General features: G+C 38.1%; 1 long non-coding RNA gene and 1 other non-coding gene across 2 annotated transcripts; both read left to right on the top strand.

Moving 5' to 3' along the window:
* The first annotated feature begins 1,772 nt into the window (after window positions 1–1,772).
* On the top strand, window positions 1,773–19,882 carry LOC127493989 (uncharacterized). The gene is made up of 3 exons (XR_007924682.2): window positions 1,773–1,848; window positions 2,942–3,082; window positions 19,756–19,882. It is a non-coding gene; the product is annotated as an uncharacterized lncRNA (long non-coding RNA).
* On the top strand, window positions 15,971–16,077 carry LOC127483031 (U6 spliceosomal RNA). Its single transcript, XR_007909005.1, has one exon. It is a non-coding gene; the product is annotated as a U6 spliceosomal RNA (small nuclear RNA).
* Window positions 19,883–20,648: the final 766 nt, after the last annotated feature.

Below are 20,648 nucleotides of genomic sequence, written 5' to 3' on the forward strand. Positions count from 1 at the left end.
TTTTCTTTTGATTTTACTGTTTTACATGATATTGTTGAGTTCATTGATGAACTTCCCAATAGATTCTAAGACACAGAAGAGCTAGTATGCTATAGGTTGTGTTAATATTCCCCAACACAACACCTAGCTTAGTGTTTACTGAAATGAATTACCTTTGTCATTACACACTATTTAGTTTTTTTTTTTCATTTCATAGCTTAAGATTTTTTTTAACTTTTATTTAATGAATATAAAGATTACAATGGCTTCCCCCCCATAACGTCCCTCCCACACACAACCCTCCCATTTCAAACTCCCTCTCCCCTTCCATTCACATCAAGATTCATTTTTGATTCTCTTTATATACAGAAGATCAGTTTAGCATACATTAAGTAAAGATTTCAACAGTTTGCTCCCACACAGAAACATAGTGAAAAATACTGTTTGAGTACTAGTTATAGCATTAAATCTCAATGTACAGCACACTAAGGACAAAGATCCTACATGAGGAGTAAGTGCACAGTGACTCCTGTTGTTGACTTAACAAATTGACACCCTTGTTTATGGCATCAGTAATCACCCTAGGCTCTTGTCATGAGCTGCCAAGGCTATGGAAGCCCCCTGAGTTCACTGACTCTGATCATATTTAGACAAGGCCATGGTCAAAGTGGAAGTTCTCTCCTCCCTTCAGAGAAAGGTACCTCCTTCTTTGATGACCCATTCTTTCCACTGGGATCTCACTCGTGGAGATCTTTCATTTAGGTTTTTTTTCCCCTAGAGTGTCTTGGCTTTCCATGCCTGAAATACTCTCATGGGCATTTCAGCCGGATCCGCATGCCTTAAGGGCTGATTCTGAGGCCAGAGTGCTGTTAGGACATTTGCCACTCTATGGGTCAGCTGTGTATCTCACTTCCCATGTTGGATCATTCTCTCCCTTTTTGATTCTATCAGCTAGTATTTGCAGTATTTGTGAAAAACAGTGACTTGATCAGCTCTTGTCCTGATGGTTGATGTACAATGTAATACTTTATCCATTTTAGTATTTTGTTTTTGTTCTAGCACCATTGGTTGAACTCTGTAATTAACACACAATTGTTCTTAGGTGTTTAAATTTTAACTGAAAAGTGATCCCTGTTAGGAATTTGGAAAACATTATGTTGACTGAAATAAGCCAATCCCAAAGGGACAAATACCACTTGTTCCCCTTGATAGGTGACAGCTAACTGAGCACCAAAAAGGAAACCTGTTAAAGTGAAATGAACACTATGAGAAACGGTGACTTGATCAGCCCTCACCCTGACTGTTGATGAGTAGCTTAATATGTTATCCCTCTTAGTATTGTTTTTGTTTGTTCTACTTAATACTTTGGTTGAATACTGTAATCAATACACAATTCTTCTTGAGTGCTGAAACTTAACTGAAAAGTGTTTGCTGTTAAATATAAGAGTGGGAATAAGAGAGGGAAGAGATGTGCAGTTCAGGACATGCTCAAGCTGACTTGCCTCAAACGGTGGAGTTACAAACATACCAGGGGATTCCAGTTCAATCCCATCGAGGTGGCATGTACCAATGCCATCTCACTAGTCCCAATGATCAATTTCTGTTTACAATTGATCGTAATGATAGGACTAAGAACCAAAGGGATCACATAAACAAGAATAGTGTCATAGCTTAAGATTTTTTTAATTCCAAATGCTGCCATCAAAATCCATTTCTTCTCTCCCTAAAATACCAAATGTCAATCATTTACAAGTTTTTCAGTTGCATTTAAAGTCACTTTTATTATATTCTCCAGAATACTTGAAGAACATATCTTATCTTCAACTGGGAGCAAGTGTTAATCTCCATTAACAGAAGCAAAGTAAGCAGGTAAGAAAAATCCCCTCCACCTCTTCCACTAAGTAGCTCTCTTTCATTCATCAGGAGGATGCTCAAATATGACTTCTTCAAGCAAGTTATCCAAGTTACATTGCTATGAAAAAGATTTTTGTCATAATTTGAAGTGTTTATTCATATGTAATAAACATTAATATTGTATAATTATTTTTATTCAATACTCATGTCCCTCTCTTCAGCATAAACTCTTTGTGCCAGGTGGGAGTCTCTTGCTCATTTCTTAGAACACTGTTTTCAGTACATAGCACAGTGTCTGGCATATGGTTAGTATGCCACAAACATTTTCTGAATAAAATATTGTTACTCTGAAAAATATATCCTGCTTGGTGACAGAAAACATAATTCTATTACTCTGTCTCTAGCCACCTGTCTTGTTTTACAGTTTTTTAAATTATTTTTACTAAAAATGCATAAGGTGTGACTTGTTCAGTAACATCCACCTGGTTGCTTGGATTTTCTTCAGTCTTAGGTATCACTAAAAATGGTGTCATCATAGCATATTTACATGCTGCCACCACATCTACCTAAAGCATATGCCATGTGCTATAAGTGTATTCTCTCTGTTCTTACACTTTATTGCCTTTCTTTTCATCATATTTCATTCAAATTTCCATGGAAACAGTAAGAAAAAATAAATGTCCTAAGTATACCAGTTTAAAAACATTTTTGCATGGGATTATCATTGAGCCCACTAATTAATTAGGTGTTACAAAGTGGTAATATTCTATCATTATTTCCTATTTATTTGAGAACCTAGAATAATTCTCTATAGCAACTTCTAAAATTGAAAATCTAAAATACAGATCAAAGAGGAAAAGAAGTGTATTCAACATTTTCAATCTATTTTCCAAGTTTTTAAAATAAACTTATTTTTGAACAGTTATAGATTGACAAAAATCTTGTCAAGTTAATACAGAAATTTCCATGAAATCCAAAGTTTCCCCTTTTGTTATTATCTGATACTAGTATAATACATGCATTGAACAATGAACTCATTATTAGCTTCATTGTATAGTTCATTCACATTTCCTTATAGTTTTTATTGAATACTCTTTTCATTTTTCAGGAAATCCCCCAAGAAAACATCATATTTAATCATCATTTCTCATTAGATTTAGTTTTATTGTACCATGTTCTCAAGAATTCTTTGATGACTTTCATGGTTTTGAAGCAGTGTGAAGTTTTGTGCAGTGTTTGTCATGAACAGGTGGGGGTTATTAATTATTGAAAACATGATCATAGAGTTAAAGTTTCTTTTGGTCACATCACATCAATGGTACATATTTTCAAAATGACATTACACTGATTACCTTGTTGAACTAGGATTAATAAGGTTACTCTGCTATAAAAACTTTTTAAAATTTTCCAGGTCAGAGCAAGATGGCGGAATAGGAAGGGAGCACACTGATAGTCTGGGGAGAGATAGTTTAATAAAAGTGGAGATACTGCAGGTTCAAGGAAGAGTAGGGGAGGAAACAGCAGAAGAAACTCTTCCGGAACGCGTGACTCACAGCGGACCTGCGTGGAGAGCGTGGGAGCCCACAGTTCGGGACATCAGCGGCAGACTCAACACACCAGCGCTGGAACGCGAGGTGAGCCGAACCTCAATAGCCCGAGACACCGGCAGGCAAGCGGAGAGAGGAGACTAGAGGGAACGACCCCCGGCGGGGGAAGTTCACAAGGCTAACTGGAAGAGAGAGAGAGAGAGAAAAAAGGGTGACTAGTACGGACACGGGTTTCTCTCTCTCCGCTCACCTCTCAAGGGCGAGCAAGACAAAGAGCAGGCGCCATCTTGGACATACGTCATAAGCAGAGCGACCTCAGGTCTGCACCGGCCCTGAGCCTAGCAGAAAAACCTGACTCTGGGTGGGGCGAATTAACAGGAAATTAGGAGCTAGTAAATTTGTGGTGCTACTGAACTGAGACTGTGAAAAAAGAGACGGTGGGGGAGAGAACTCACGGAATTCACGTGAGCACTCTCCAGAGACGCTACAATTCCGTAACTTTGGCAACCCAGTGGGAGGCTTAAGTAGAATTTGAGCCCACTCTGAGGGCCGAACAGATTCCCTGTGGGGATCTTGGGAAAGAGCTTCCGATCTCTGGCTCCTGTGGGTATATCATTTGCCTGCTAACTACCTCCAACTTCGTTCAGCTGTGCAGAATTACTTCCCTTTTGAATCAAAAAAAAAAAAAAAGAGAGAGAGAGAGAGATTTACCACGCCTAACCTGGGAGTGTCACCTTTGGCACACCAAACAGAGCTCTCAGGCCACACCCATCTCAAGCCCTAAGGCTCCATCAAAAACAGATAGTCCACTTAATCTAGAGTCATAGTATAACAAGAAAAAGCACCACAGTGAAGAAACCAAATATCTCCAATATGCCAAATAACAAACGCAAAAACCGAGGTAATAAAAACAAGGAAGTCACCATGATGGCCTCAAATGAAAAAGACACCCCAATTCAAGATTATGAAGATGATGAGATAGAAGAAATGCAAGAAGCAGATCTCAAAAAATTGATAAGAACATTAAGAAGTTCTCAAAAACAAATTCTGGAACTACACAAATCCTTACTGGACAAGATAGAAAATCTCTCTCGTGAAAATGAAATATTAAGGAGGAATCAAAATGAAACGAAACAACTAGTACAACAGGAAACTGTGATAGTGACTGAAGTGAAGAATTCAATAGATCAAATGAAAAACACAATAGAGAGCCTTACAAACAGAATGGGTGAAGCAGAAGAGAGAATATCGGACTTAGAAGACAGAGAACAGGAAAGGATACAGTCAGACCAAAGAAAAGAAGAGGAAATTAGAAATCTGAAACATATTGTCGGGAATCTTCAGGATACTATTAAAAAACACAACATTCGGGTTCTAGGAGTTCCTGAAGGCATGGAGAGGGAGAAAGGATTAGAAGGCCTCTTTAGTGAGATATTAGCAGAAAATTTCCCAGGTTTGGAGAAGGACAGAGAAATCCTAGTACAGGAAGCCCACAGAACCCCTAATAAACACGACCAAAAGAGATCCTCACCACGACACGTTGTAATTAAACTCTCCACAGTGAAACATAAAGAACAGATCCTAAAATGTGCAAGAGAGAAACGTCAGATTACTCTCAGAGAATCTCCAATCAGACTCACAGCTGACTTCTCATCAGAAACTCTAAAAGCTAGGAGGGAATGGCGGGATATAGCCCAGGTACTAAGAGAGAACAACTGCCAGCCCAGAATATTATATCCTGCAAAGCTATCATTTGTGAATGAAGGTGAAATAAAGACTTTTCATTGCAAACAGAAATTGAAAGAATTTGTTGCCACTCGTCCAGCCCTGCAAAAGATGCTTAAAGATGTGTTACACACAGAAACACAGAAACACGGTCATCAATATGAAAGAAGGTAAAGGAAGGAAACCAAGGAAGGAAACCTCACAGCAAAAGATCACAGGGAATTCAAAGCATATATTAGAACTTATCTTTGGCAAATGGCAGGGCAAAGTTACCACTTATCATTAGTCACTTTGAACGTGAATGGCCTGAACTGTCCAGTTAAAAGACACCAATTGGCTGATTGGGTTAAGGAACAAAACCCATCTATTTGCTGCTTACAAGAAACACATCTTTCCAACAAAGATCCATACAGACTGAAAGTGAAAGGCTGGAAAAAGATATACCATGCCAACAGAAATGAAAAAAGAGCGGGCGTAGCCATCTTAATATCGGACAACATAAACTTTACCACAAAAACTGTTAAGAGAGACAAAGAGGGACACTATATCATGATTAAGGGATCAATTCAACAGGAAGATATAACAATTATCAATGTATATGCACCTAACTACAGGGCACCAGTTTATCTAAAAGATTTATTAACGGACTTAAAGGGAGACTTAGACCCCAATACAGTAGTACTGGGGGACTTCAATACTCCACTCTCAGAAATAGACAGATCATCCGGTCAGAAGATCAACAAGGATACAGTAGATTTAAACGACACTATAGCCCAAATGGATCTAACAGATATATACAGAACTTTCAATCCTACAGCTAAAGATTTTACATTCTTCTCAGCAGTACATGGAAGCTTCTCTAGGATTGACCACATACTAGGCCGTAAAGCAAGCCTCAGCAAATTCAAAAGAATTAGAATCATACCATGCAGCTTCTCAGACCATAAAGGAATGAAGTTGGAAATTACCAACTCAGGAATCCCTAGAGCATACGCAAACACATGGAGATTGAACAACATGCTCCTGAATGAACAATGGGTCATAGAAGAAATCAAAAGAGAAATCAAAAACTTTCTGGAAGTAAATGAGGATAACAGCACAACATACCAAAACTTATGGGACACAGCAAAAGCAGTGTTAAGAGGAAAGTTTATATCAATAGGTGCCTACATCAAGAAATTGGAAAGACACCAAATAGATGAGCTTTCAATTCACCTCAAGGATCTGGAAAACCTACAGCAAATCAGACCCAAATCTAGTAGGAGAAGAGAAATAATTAAAATCAGAGAAGAAATCAACAGGATTGAATCAAGAAAAACATTACAAAAAATCAGCCAAACGAAGAGCTGGTTTTTTGAAAAAATAAACAAAATTGACACCCCATTGGCCCAACTAACTAAAAAAAGAAGAGAAAAGACCCAAATCAATAAAATCAGAGATGAAAAAGGAAATGTAACAACAGACACCACAGAAATAAAAAGAATCATCAGAAATTACTACAGGGACTTGTATGCCAGCAAACAGGGAAACCTATCAGAAATGGATAGATTCCTGGACACATGCAACCTACCTAAATTGAACCAGGAAGACATCGAAAACCTAAACAGACCCATAACTGAGACAGAAATTGAAACAGTAATAAAGGCCCTCCCAACAAAGAAAAGCCCAGGACCAGATGGATTCACTGCTGAATTCTACCAGACGTTTAAAGAAGAACTAACTCCAATTCTTCTCAAACTATTCAGAACAATCGAAGAAGAGGGAGTCCTCCCAAATTCTTTCTATGAAGCCAGCATCACCTTAATTCCTAAGCCGGGAAAAGATGCAGCACTGAAAGAGAATTACAGACCAATATCCCTGATGAACATAGATGCAAAAATCCTCAATAAAATTCTCGCCAATAGAATGCAACAACACATCAGAAAGATCATCCACCCAGACCAAGTGGGATTTATCCCTGATATGCAGGGATGGTTTAATGTGCGCAAGACAATCAATGTGATACACCACATTAACAGACTGCAGAAGAAAAACCATATGATTCTCTCAATAGATGCCGAGAAAGCATTTGATAAAATACAACACCCGTTCATGATGAAAACTCTAAGCAAACTGGGTTTGGAAGGAACATTCCTCAATACAATCAAAGCAATCTATGAAAAACCCACAGCCAACATCCTATTGAATGGGGAAAAGTTGGAAGCATTTCCACTGAGATCTGGAACCAGACAGGGATGCCCACTCTCACCACTGCTATTCAATATAGTTCTGGAGGTTCTAGCCAGAGCTATTAGGCAAGAAAAAGAAATTAAAGGGATACAAATTGGGAAGGAAGAACTCAAACTATCCCTCTTTGCAGATGACATGATTCTGTATTTAGGGGACCCAAAGAACTCTACTAAGAGACTATTGGAACTCATAGAAGAGTTTGGCAAAGTAGCAGGATATAAAAATCAATGCACAAAAAATCAACAGCCTTTGTATACACAGGCAATGTCATGGCTAAGAAAGAACTTCTAAGATCAATCCCATTCACAATAGCTACAAAAACAATCAAATACCTTGGAATAAACTTAACCAAAGACGTTAAAGATCTCTACGATGAAAATTACAAAACCTTAAAGAAAGAAATAGAAGAGGATACCAAGAAATGGAAAAATCTTCCATGCTCATGGATTGGAAGAATCAATATCATCAAAATGTCCATTCTCCCAAAAGCAATTTACAGATTCAATGCAATACCAATCAAGATACCGAAGACCTTCTTCTCAGATCTGGAAAAAATGGTGCTGAAATTTATATGGAGGCACAAGAGACCTCGAATAGCTAAAGCAATCTTGTACAACAAAAACAAAGCCGGAGGCATCACAATACCAGATTTCAGGACATACTACAGGGCAGTTGTAATTAAAACAACATGGTACTGGTACAGGAACAGATGGATAGACCAATGGAACAGAATTGAAACACCAGAAATCAACCCAAACATCTACAGCCAACTTATATTTGATCAAGGATCTAAAACTAATTCCTGGAGCAAGGACAGTCTATTCAATAAATGGTGCTGGGAAAATTGGATTTCCACGTGCAGAATCATGAAGCAAGACCCCTACCTTACACCTTACACAAAAATCCACTCCACATGGATTAAAGACCTAAATCTACGACCTGACACCATCAAGTTACTAGAGAACATTGGAGAAACCCTTCAAGATATTGGCACAGGCAAAGAATTTCTGGAAAAGACCCGGGAGGCACAGGCAGTCAAAGCCAAAATCAACTATTGGGATTGCATCAAATTGAGAAGTTTCTGTACTGCAAAAGAAACAGTCAGGAGAGTGAAAAGACAACCGACAGAATGGGAAAAAATATTTGCAAACTATGCAACAGACAAAGGGTTAATAACCAGAATCTACAAAGAGATCAAGAAACTCCACAAAAACAAAACCAACAACCCACTTAAGAGATGGGCCAAGGACCTCAATAGACATTTTTCAAAAGAGGAAATCCAAATGGCCAACAGGCACATGAAAAAATGTTCAAGGTCATTGGCAATCAGGGAAATGCAAATCAAAACCACAATGAGGTTTCACCTCACCCTGGTGAGAATGGCTCACATGCAGAACTCTACCAACAGCAGATGCTGGCGAGGATGTGGGGAAAAAGGGACACTAACCCACTGTTGGTGGGAATGCAAACTGGTCAAGCCACTATGGAAGTCAGTCTGGAGATTCCTCAGAAACCTGAAGATAACCCTACCGTTCGACCCAGCCATCGCACTCCTTGGAATTTACCCAAAGGAATTTAAATTGGCAAACAAAAAAGAGGTCTGCACCCTAATGTTTATTGCAGCTCAATTCACAATAGCTAAGACCTGGAACCAACCTAAATGCCCATCAACGATAGACTGGATAAAGAAATTATGGGATATGTACTCTTTAGAATACTATACCGCAGTAAGAAACAACGAAATCCAGTCATTTGCAACAAAATGGAGGAATCTGGAACACATCATGCTGAGTGAAATAAGCCAGTCCCAAAGGGACAAATACCATATGTTCTCCCTGATCGGTGACGACTGACTGAACACCAAGAGGGAAACCTGTTGGAGTGAGGTGGACACTATGGGAAATGGTGGCTTGATCAGCATAGCCCTGACTGTTAATGAACAACTAAATACATTATTCCTCTTAGTAGTTTTTTTATCTGTTCTACTTAATATGACTGGTTTAGATCTGTAATTGATGCACAGTTATTCTTAAGTGTTGAAAATTAACTGAAATGTGATCCCTGTTGAACATGGTGGTGGGAATGGGAGAGGGAAGAGATGTATAATTTGGGACATGCTCAGGCTGACTTGCCCCAAGTGGTGGAGTTGGAAGCATACCAGGGGATTCCAATTCAATCCCATCGAGGTGGCATGTACCAATGCCATCTCACTGTTCCAGGTGATCAGTTTCAGTTCACAGTTGGTCATGGTGAAGGGACTGGGAGTCAAAGGGAGCACATAGACAAGTCTAGTACCTGCTAACGCTAACTGATGGAGTAAATAAAGGGGAGAGTGATCCAACATGGGAAGTGAGATACTCAGCAGACTCATAGAATGGCAGATGTCCTAAATAGCACTCTGGCCTCAGAATCAGCCCTAAAGGCATTCGGAGCTGGCTGAAAAGCTCATGAGAGTATTTCAGGCATGGAAAGCCAAGACACTCTGGCAAAAGATCTCTGCGAGTGAGATCCCAGTGGAAAGAACAGGCCATCAAAGAAGGAGGTACCTTTCTCTGAAGGGAGGAGAGAACCTCCACTTTGACTATGACCTTGTCTAAACAAGATAAGAGTTGGAGAACTCAGAGGGCTTCCATAGCCTTGGAAACTCATGACTGGAGCATAGGGAGATTACTGATGCCATAGACAGGAGTGTCAATTTGTAAAGTCAACAACAGGAGTCACTGTGCACTTACTCCTCATGTAGGATCTCTGTCCTTAATGTGCTGTACATTGAGATTTAATGCTATAACGAGTACTCAAACAATATATTTCACTTTGTGTTTCTATGGGGGTGCAAACTGTTGAAATCCTTACTTAATGCATACTAAACTGATCCTCTGTAAAAAAAAAAAAAAAAAAAAAAAAAAAAAAAAAAAAAGAAAGAAATTATCAATTCCCAACTTGACTCTCACTGGGATTAAACATGACAATAGGTCTGCTCTGATTTCATCATCATTTAAAAAAATCATCTATTATTTTTCACTTTATGTTTCTGTGTGGGAGCAAACTGTTGAAATCCATACTTAATGTATACTAAGCTGATCTTCTGTATATTAAGATAATCGAAAATGAATCTTGATGTGAATGGAAGGGGAGAGGGAGTGGGAAAGGGGAGGGTTGGGGGTGGGAGGGACGGTATGGGGGGAAAGCCATTGTAATCCATAAGTCGTACTTTGGAAATTTATATGCATTAAATAAAAGTTAAAAAAAAAAATAAATAAATAAATAAAAAAAAATAAAATTTTCCTTCTTTATGATATCTGAGAAATTAATCACCCACGATTGAGAAATGTAAAATTGTGCATATATCAAATTTCATATACTCTTACTATAAATACCTCTCTGTATAATGTTCCGTGTTTATATTTAGCTAACCATCAGTTCATGATTTTATTACCACCCTTAGTCTATCACTACATGGCTCATTTCACCCTCCTTACCTTGTTTATCTCTAGATTCCTGAATCCACAGTGAGAATGTGGCTCCCATCATTTTTTAATTTAATTCTATCATGCATGTAGAATAGTATCACAATTGTTAATCTGTATTCACAAGGGAAATTATAAAGTCAGTAATATTACGGATATGTAGTTTCTTTTAGCTTTCCTGACTCCCACACGGATGGCAGGAGCTTAAGCACTTGGGCTTTCTTCCATTGCCTTCCCAGAAACATTAGCAGGAAACTGGATTGCAAGCGGAGCAGCTGAAACTCAAACTGATGCTCCAATAAGGGACACTGGCGTTGCAACAGCAGCTTAACTTGCTATATCACAATGCAAGTCTCTATGGTTTGAATTCCATTGAATTGTCAAACTGTCTTCAAAAATTCTGCAACATTTTGCATTTCTACTAACTGTGACAGAAATTTCTTCATACACCATATCCTCAGAACTTTTGTTATCATTATGTTGTTTCTCTTCCTTTTTTTATATTCTGACCTTTCTAAAAATGAATATTTTGTATCTTGTTTTACTTGCAATTCCCTAGTGACATAAGAGAGTTAAATATGTTTTCCTATGTCTATTTGACATTTATACATCTTTTTGAAAAGTATCTATTCAGATATTTGTCCATTTTAAAACTGAATTACTGATTTTCTTTTGTTAAGATTTTTCTTCTTGTTTAGAATTTTTTGTGTATTATAGGTACAACTTCTTAGTCATGAATTTTGTTTGAAAATACCTTCTTCCAGAGTTTAGGTTATTATTTCATTTAATTGTTTATTTTTCATAGTAGAAGTTTTAAATTTGAAAAATATTCAATATGTTTTCTATGGTTTGTGTTTATTTATATTTAAAAATACTGTTAAGCTTAAGAATACTAGATTTCCTATATATTTCCTTCTAGACATTCTATGAATTTGGCATTTGGCATAGCAGCATGAGTTGCTACCTGAGATATCTACATCCTTTATTGGACAGCTTGGATTAAATCCTGGCTACTCCACTTCCAATCTGGGTTAATATTATTATGACTCCTGGGAGGTAGTAGCTAATGGCGCAAGTACTTGATTCTCTGTCAACCATGTGGGAGGCCTGGATGAAGTTTAGGTTCCTGGCTTTGGACTGGCCTTAGCCTGGCCTAGCCCTGACTGTTGCAGGCATTTGGGGAGTGAACCAACAGATGAAAGATCTCCCATTGTTTATCTGTTTATCTTTGTCTCTCTGCCTTTCAAATAAAGTATGATTAAGTTTTTTAAAAGTTATTTTTGTAAATTATCTATTTTGAAATTTTTTGAACAGTTTATGCAATTTGTCTAGTTTTATTTTGTTTTTGCATATGATGTCCAATTGTTCCAGCACTGTTTGTTGAAAGATCATCTTTTCCATTGAACTGCCTTTGAGGCTGTATGTATATAGAACTTTTCTGGTGTTCTTTTTTCTATTCCTTTCATTTGTGTGTTTATGATATTTTCTACAAATACTGTAGTACCTAGATTGCTGTTACTTTATAATAAAGCTTAAACTTGAGTAGGATAAATCTCCCAAATCTTCCCCAGTATTGTGGTGACTTTTCTGATTCTTTTTTTTTTTAACTTTTATTTAATGAATATAAATTTCCAAAGTACAGCTTATGGATTACAATGGCTTCCCCCCCATAACGTCCCTCCCACCCGCAACCCTCCCCTTATCAACTCCCTCTCCCCTTCCATTCACATCAAGATTCATTTTCGTTTCTCTTTATATACAGAAGATCAGTTTAGCATACATTAAGTAAAGATTTCAACAGTTTGCTCCCACACAGAAACATAAAGTGAAAAATACTGTTTGAGTACTAGTTAGAACATTAAATCTCAATGTACAGCCCACTAAGGACAAAGATCCTACATGAGGAGTAAGTGCACAGTGACTCCTGTTGTTGACTTAACAAATTGACACTCTTGTTTATGGCCTCAGTAATCACCCTAGGCTCTTGTCATGAGCTGCCAAGGCTATGGAAGCCCCCTGAGTTCACTGACTCTGATCATATTTAGACAAGGCCATGGTCAAAGTGGAAGTTCTCTCCTCCCTTCAGAGAAAGGTACCTCCTTCTTTAATGACCCTTCTTTCCACTGGGATCTCACCCACAGAGATCTTTCATTTAGGTGTGTGTTTTTTTTGTGTGTGTTTTTGTTTTTGTTTTCCAGAGTGTCTTGGCTTTCCATGCCTGAAATAGTCTCATGGCCTTTTCAGCCGGATCCGCATGCCTTAAGGGCTGATTCTGAGGCCAGAGTTCTGTTAGGACATCTGCCATTCTATGGGTCTGCTGTGTATCTCACTTCCTATGTTGGATCATTCTCTCCCTTTTTGATTCTATCAGCTAGTATTTGCAGACACTATTCTTGTTTCTGTGATCCCTTTGGTTCTTAGTCCTATCATTATGATCAACTGTGAATAGAAATTGATCACTGGGACTGGTGAGATGGCATTGGTACATGCCACCTTGATGGGATTGAATTGGAATCCCCTGGTATGTTTCTAACTCTACCGTTTGAGGTAAGTGACTTGATCAGCCCTCACCCTGACTGTTGATGAGCAGCTTAATATGTTATCCCTCTCAGTATTTTTTTTTTGTTTGTTCTACTTAATACTTTTGGTTGAATACTGTAATCAATACACAATTCTTCTTAAGTGCTGAAACTTAACTGAAAAGTGATCACTGTTAAATATGAGTGCGAATAAGAGAGGGAAGAGAGATGTGCAATTCGGGACATGCTCTAGCTGACTTTTCTGATTCTTTTATCGGAAAACCTTGAGTTGTGGACTGAGGATGGCACTAGGGCTCCATGCCAATTAGCAAAGAGTGATTTATGGAATAGTCCACACATGCTCAACACTTTTATGCAGGGTTTTGTGAGTGGTTGGTCATCTCATCATATTGGGAACATAGAGAAGCTGTACATATAATTTAAATAACTTGCATTTATCTTTATGTCTCATTGCCATGGTATCATTGTTAATAAAAAAGAATGTTCATGTATTTCTGATATTTAATTGTGGTTCTTGGAAATTGTTTAAAGAGATTAGTAAACAAGAGAATGTGCAAATCACAAAACAAGAAGTCCAAATTTTAAAAGGCAGAAAATCTCACACATTCTCATATAAAATCAATAGAATTTTTAAAAGGTAAAAAAGGCTGGTAAATATGTTTTATGTGAAATTTTCCCTAGGAAAGGGCCATATCAAAAGCATTTTTTTAACACCAGCATATACGCTGGGCAAGCTAAAACACCTCTGTTTATCTGGACTACCTTTATTACATCACGCTTGTCTTCATTAGGCCTCACTTTCTCCTTTGTCACAGATGGGTGTGGAGAACTCTAATCTCTTCCAACTATTTAAACAAATTATATTGCAGGGCCGGAATTGTGATGTATTGGGTAAAGTAGTCATCTGCCATGCTAGCATCTCATGTGAACTCCAGTTTCTATCTCTGATGCTCCATTTCAGATCCAGCTCCCTGCTGTTGTGCCTAGGAAAGCAGTAGGAGATGGACAAGTGTTTGGGCTCCTGCACCCATATGGGAGACCCAGATGACTCTTTATGGTCCTGGCTTTGGCCTGGCCCAGCCTTTGTTGTTGTAGATAAAAGATTCTCTTTCTCTCTCTCTCTCTCTCTCTCTCTCTCTCTCTTTCTCTTTGATATTCAGGTAAATAAATAAATCTTTTTTTTTAAAGGAAGAAATGGCATTAGCAGTAACTCAACTGCATTTCAGTGGCAAACCTAATAGAGATTTTCATGAAATCTGGTATTACATATCTCTAGTTATTTTTATTTCAACAATTATTTATTTGCAAGGCAGGGCAACAGAGAGAAGGAGAGAGAGAGAGAGAGAGAGAGAGAGAGAGAGAGAGAAATCTTCCATATGCTGGTTCAATCCCCTGGTGGGCACAACCACCAGGTCTAGGCTGTGCAGAAACCAGGATCCATTAACGCCATCCTGGTCTCCCATATGGGTAGCAGGGGTGAAAGAACTTGGGTCACCATCTGCTGCATTCTCAGGTGCATTAGTAGGAAGTTGGATTGGAAGTAGAGTAACTGGGACTTGAACTATAAGAGACTTGGACCTATACTCCTATATGGGATGTTCACAAGCAGCCGCTTAACATGCTATGTCAAAACACCAGTCCTAGCCGGCGCCGTGGCTCAATAGGCTAATCCTCCACCTTGCGGCGCCGGCACACCGGGTTCTAGTCCCGGTTGGGGCGCCGGATTCTGTCCCGGTTGCCCCTCTTCCAGGCCAGCTCTCTGCTATGGCCAGGGAGTGCAGTGGAGGATGGCCCAGGTGCTTGGGCCCTGCACCCCATGGGAGACCAGGAAAAGCACCTGGCTCCTGGCTCCTGCCAGGATCAGCGCGGTGCGCCGGCTGCAGCGGCGGCCATTGGAGGGTGAACCAGCGGCAAAGGAAGACCTTTCTCTCTCTGTCTCTCTCTCTCACTGTCCACTCTGCCTGTCAAAAAAAAAAAAAAAAAAAAAAAACAAACAAAAAAAAAAAACACCAGTCCTATATCATTGGTTTTTAAAATGATTTTTATAACTATCTTAGTTTTCATTTTTCAAGACAGAAGTCATGGATGTGTTTTGTTCATGTAACTTATTTTTATTAGGCAAGAATGAAAAAGAAATTTGTGTCAAAGAGAAAAATTCAATGTGACTATTTCATCCATCTTAAAATTAGCTTGCAATAGTTCAGCTCTTAGAAATGGTCTTCTAAAAGAATTTTGAGAAATTAACAAGACTATTTTTATAGATTTGTTTCTGTGAGAAATACACTGGCTTGTAGTTTTTTTTTTTTTTCTCTGCAGTAACCCAGACAAATTGAAAACAGAAAAATACGTAATTATACACTCAATTTGTTGTGAGAATGAATGATACTCTAATTCCCAATAGGTAAAACTAGCCCCTCTGTTAGAATTTTAGCTGCTACCAATTATAAATATAAAATTATGTTAGGAACGTTATGACAGCATTAGAGATTAGCCAAAGGAAATGAAATCAGCATATGAAAGAGTTATATGTACTCCCATGTTTGTTAGAGCTCAATTCACAATAGCTAGGTTGTGGAGTCAATCCAAATGTCCATCAGCTGGTGACTGGTTAACGAAAATATGGTATACAGTGCTCGCTTCGGCAGCACATATACTAAAATTGGAACGATACAGAGAAGATTAGCATGGCCCCTGCGCAAGGATGACACACAAATTCGTGAAGCGTTCCATATTTTTATGCTAAACTGATCTTCTGTATATAAAGAGAATCGAAAATGAGTCTTGATGTGAATGGAAGGGGAGAGGGAGTGGGAAAGGGGAGGGATGCGGGTGGAAGAGACGATATGGGGGGGAAGCCATTGTAATCCATAAGCCGTACTTTGGAAATTTATATTCATTAACTAAAAGTTTAAAAAAAAAAAAAAGAAGTGGAATGAGGCCAGTGCCAAGGCTCACTAGGCTAATCCTCTGCCTGCGGTGCCGGCACCCTGGGTTCTAGTCCCAGTCGGGGCACTGGATTCTGTCCCGGTTGCCCCTCTTCCAGGCCAGCTCTCTGCTGTGGCCTGGGAAGGCAGTGGAGGATGGCCAAGTCCTTGGGCCCTGCACCTGCATGGGAGACCAGGAGAAGCACCTGACTCCTGGCTTTGGATCAGCACGCCGGCCGCAGTGGCCATTGGAGGGTGAACCAATGGAAAAGGAAGACCTTTCTCTCTGTCTCTCTCTCACTGTCCACTCTGTCAAAAAATAAAAATAAAATAAATAAAAAAAATTGATAGACTTCTAGAATAGCTGGTAGAGTTGGTGTAGTTATCAGTAAGAACAGACAACCACCTGACATTCTTCAGCAGGACTGACTTGGTGTTTGGGACAAGTCTGAACTCTTTTAACTGTGCACACTAACGTGTCACTTACCAGCAGAACTCTGGGATAATCCAAGCCAAACTCTCATGGTAATATTATTATTTTCCCTCATCAGTCTGCTCACAAATTTATTCTCCTCTTCATCCTCTATGGTAACAATAGTTGCAGAATGATCTGTTGAAGGAAAACAAACCAATTAATTAGCTTTATGAAAACTAGGAAAGTTATTTATTCTGAATGAGCCATATGGAAAAAAAATATTATGAACAGAATCATTCAGAAATTCAAGCTTTACACAGAGTCTGCTTTTAAAGACTGGCATTTCCTTAAGGCACGTGGATCCGGCTGAAATGCCCATGAGACTATTTCAGGCATGGAAAGCCAAGACACTCTGGAAAACAAAAACAAAAACACACACACACACAAAAAAACCTAAATGAAAGATCTCCGCGAGTGAGATCCCAGTGGAAAGAACAGGTCATCAAAGAAGGAGGTACCTTTCTCTGAAGGGAGGAGAGAACTTCCACTTTGACCATGGCCTTGTCTAAATATGATCAGAGTCAGTGAACTCAGGGGGCTTCCATAGCCTTGGCAGCTCATGACAAGAGCCTAGGGTGATTACTGAGGCCATAAACAAGAGTGTCAATTTGTTAAGTCAACAACAGGAGTCACTGTGCACTTACTCCTCATGTAGGATCTTTGTCCTTAGTGGGCTGTACATTGAGATTTAATGTTCTAACTAGTACTCAAACAGTATTTTTCACTTTATGTTTCTGTGTGGGAGCAAACTGTTGAAATCTTTACTTAATGGATGCTAACCTGATCTTCTGTATATAAAGAGAAACGAAAATGAATCTTGATGTGAATGGAAGGGGAGAGGGAGTGGATAAGGTGAGGATTGCGGGTGGGAGGGATGTTATGGGGGGGAAGCCATTGTAATCCATATTCTGTACTTTGGAAATTTATATTCATTAAATAAAAGTTAAAAAAAATATGGTATACATACACTATGAAATATTATTCAGCCATAAAAAAGAATGAAATCCTGTCATTTCCAACAAAATTGATGCAACTGGAAACCATTATGGTTGGTGAAATAAGTCAGTCCCAAAAAGACAAATAATATATGTTTTTCTGATTTGTCGTAATTAATATACTGAACACCAAAAATGTAATGTATATGTGTGAAATTGACAATTTGAGATTTGATTATTGCTTACAATCCTTGTCTATACTCTTGAGGAACAGTGGTTTTTCTACTTACTATTTGTTGAATTCTTTATTTGGTGAATGGTTAAGTTTGTGAATATAAACCAAACTAAAACATATCATTATAAAAGTTAAAAGAAAAAATAGGAAAGGAAGGAAGGTAAAGTCGGGAGCATGGAGGGGGGCGATAGGGTAAAAATTATCTTTATGCTCTTAAATCAGCATGTATGAAAAAATGAAATATGTTCCCCTTATATAAATTAAACATTCTAAAAAAGAACATGTGCTGAGAATTAACAATGATGTGGGGTATATTAAAAATATATTAAAAATAGTGTAGTGCTGGCATCCCATATGTTGCCAGTTCAAGACCTGGCTGCTCCTCTTCTGATCCAGCTGTCTGCTATGGCCTGGTAAGGCAGTAGGAGATGGCCCAATTTCTTGGGCTCTGCATCCACGTAACAGATCAGGAAGAAGCCCTTGTCTCCTGGCTCCTGGCTTCAGATCGGCCCAGCCCTGGCCATTGCGGCCATTTGGGGAATGAACCAACAGATGGTAGATCTCTCTCTCTCTCTCTGCCTCTGCCTCTCTGTAACTCTGCCTTTCAAACAAAACAAATAAACCTTAAATAAATAAAATAAAATAAAATGTATTAAAGGGTAGATCTCATGTTAAGTGTTCTTGTCATAATTGAAAAAAAGTCTCTAAAAAAAGGAGAGGTTACTTTAGGCAGACCAAAATTATTAACTGCATGAAATAAATAAGAATATTCTAAACACTTACCTCACACTAGGTACTGTGATCTATGCTGTGAAAATTATAACAAAAGAATGGATGTCCATGAAAAATTCACAATGACACAGACAATAAAGTTTTTCTTTTGTAATACATGATTATCTAACTCATTTGGACATGAAAGTGAGTCCTGAACTTTTGCTGAAAATTTACTGAAAATAAAAAGCAAACAAAGACCAATTAAAGTCTTAGAAGCATTGCTCTTTTCTTAAGACATTTTGAACTGTTGCTTACAATATTTAAGGATACAAGTGTGAGCAAAAAAGTATCTGAAAATTCTCCATGGGAATATTTCAGAAACTGCAACAAGCATCCGGCCTACAAGTTAATAAGCCCACATCCCACGCTAGAATGCCTGTGTTTAATTCCTGGGTCCAGATCCTGACTCTAGTCAATTCATACCCTGGGAAGCAACAGTAATGACTTGGGTAATTGGGATTCTGCTGCTTATGTAGGAGACTTGGAATATGTTCCTGTCGTCTGGCTCTGGCCCTGGCTCTGGCCCAACCTTGGCCACTGTGGACAATTGTCTCTCTAGTAAACAATTCTTTTTTTAAAAATTCAGAAATTGTTGTGTCATGAATAAAAGAAAGAATAAAAAAAAATCTACTAAATGGAAAGCCCATGTACTTAATAAAAACACAAACATTCCATAAAGGAATTAAATAAACAAAAGTAATTCTGTAATTAATCCAAAAATATGTCAATGTGGTCAATTTGATGAAGTAATTTTATAGTTTAGTGAATTAAGGAACCAATGTAGTTATTTGCAGTGACTTGGACACTCCCTGGTAGTCTACATGTCAAAAAATTATCTTAGTCATAAACGCTTTTTTTCTTTTTTATCTGATTAATGTATCTCAGAAATGCAAGCAAAATATATTTTTCAGTCCCCTTTGTAATGAACCTAATGGAAGAAAAACAAACATCAGTTGTATGTGTTAATGAATTCTTTTTGTAATTAAAAAAAAACTATTTAGAAACTGATATAAGATAAAGCACCATTATTTTTACTAATTACAGTTAAATTGTTCTTTTTTTCCTGAATAGGTCTCGATTCTCATGTGGATATTACAAGCCAGTATATACATTCCATTACACTAAACTCTGTTATTTAGGGGCAAACATTTCATCTATGACAGTTCACTTAAAAGCAATAAACATACTTCAATTTGCCAAAACAAGATAATTTTTGCTTGCACTGCCTTCATTACATGCCTCAAAATATTATCTTTTTCCAAAAATTTGAGTTAATGATGCTTCTTAGAATCTTAATATTTATGCAATGTAAAGAGAACACTTTCTATTAATTTCTGGACCCAAGAAATTGAGGTTGGAAATTTCAGTAGACATGATACTCTGGTTACATAATTAACAGAGTACTGAGATTTTTATCCTTTTCCCATTATCTCCTATTATCATTTTATTCTCAAATATTTAAAAAAAACCTATGTATTCACTGGGGAATATAATAATTACTAACAATTATAGGATACTTACTCTATTCAAGATATTTACAAATTTTGGTTATATAATGCTCACTATCATCCCATGTGTACATAATGCTTCCAGAAAAAAGTTTTGGGTTATTCTGTCCCTACAGTTTAATAATATGGATTAAGATCTGTGAACTTCTTAGAGTCAACAAAGAAATACTGGGGAAGTACAGTGGAAAATGTAAGAATAGATGGCCTGTCCTCATGAAGCCTAAGAGCTCAATGGGAAGACCTGGAAATGGGGTGTGAAGTGGTATAGAGTAAGGAGGCCAGTTCCTCCTTTTTGACCAGGAGTAGGTAATTACAGTGATATAGAAGTGGTGTGTATTCAGTGCTGTGCAGTCACTAAAGGGAGTTGCCTTGAAGGACTCTGGTCCCCTGGTTGGCCACACCCTCTTATACATTTGTCACTCAGGGGCCGTCATTTGGAGGTGCTGTTATTGGGAC

Source organism: Oryctolagus cuniculus, chromosome 4, assembly GCF_964237555.1.
Source record: "Oryctolagus cuniculus chromosome 4, mOryCun1.1, whole genome shotgun sequence".
Classification (NCBI taxonomy): domain Eukaryota; kingdom Metazoa; phylum Chordata; class Mammalia; order Lagomorpha; family Leporidae; genus Oryctolagus; species Oryctolagus cuniculus.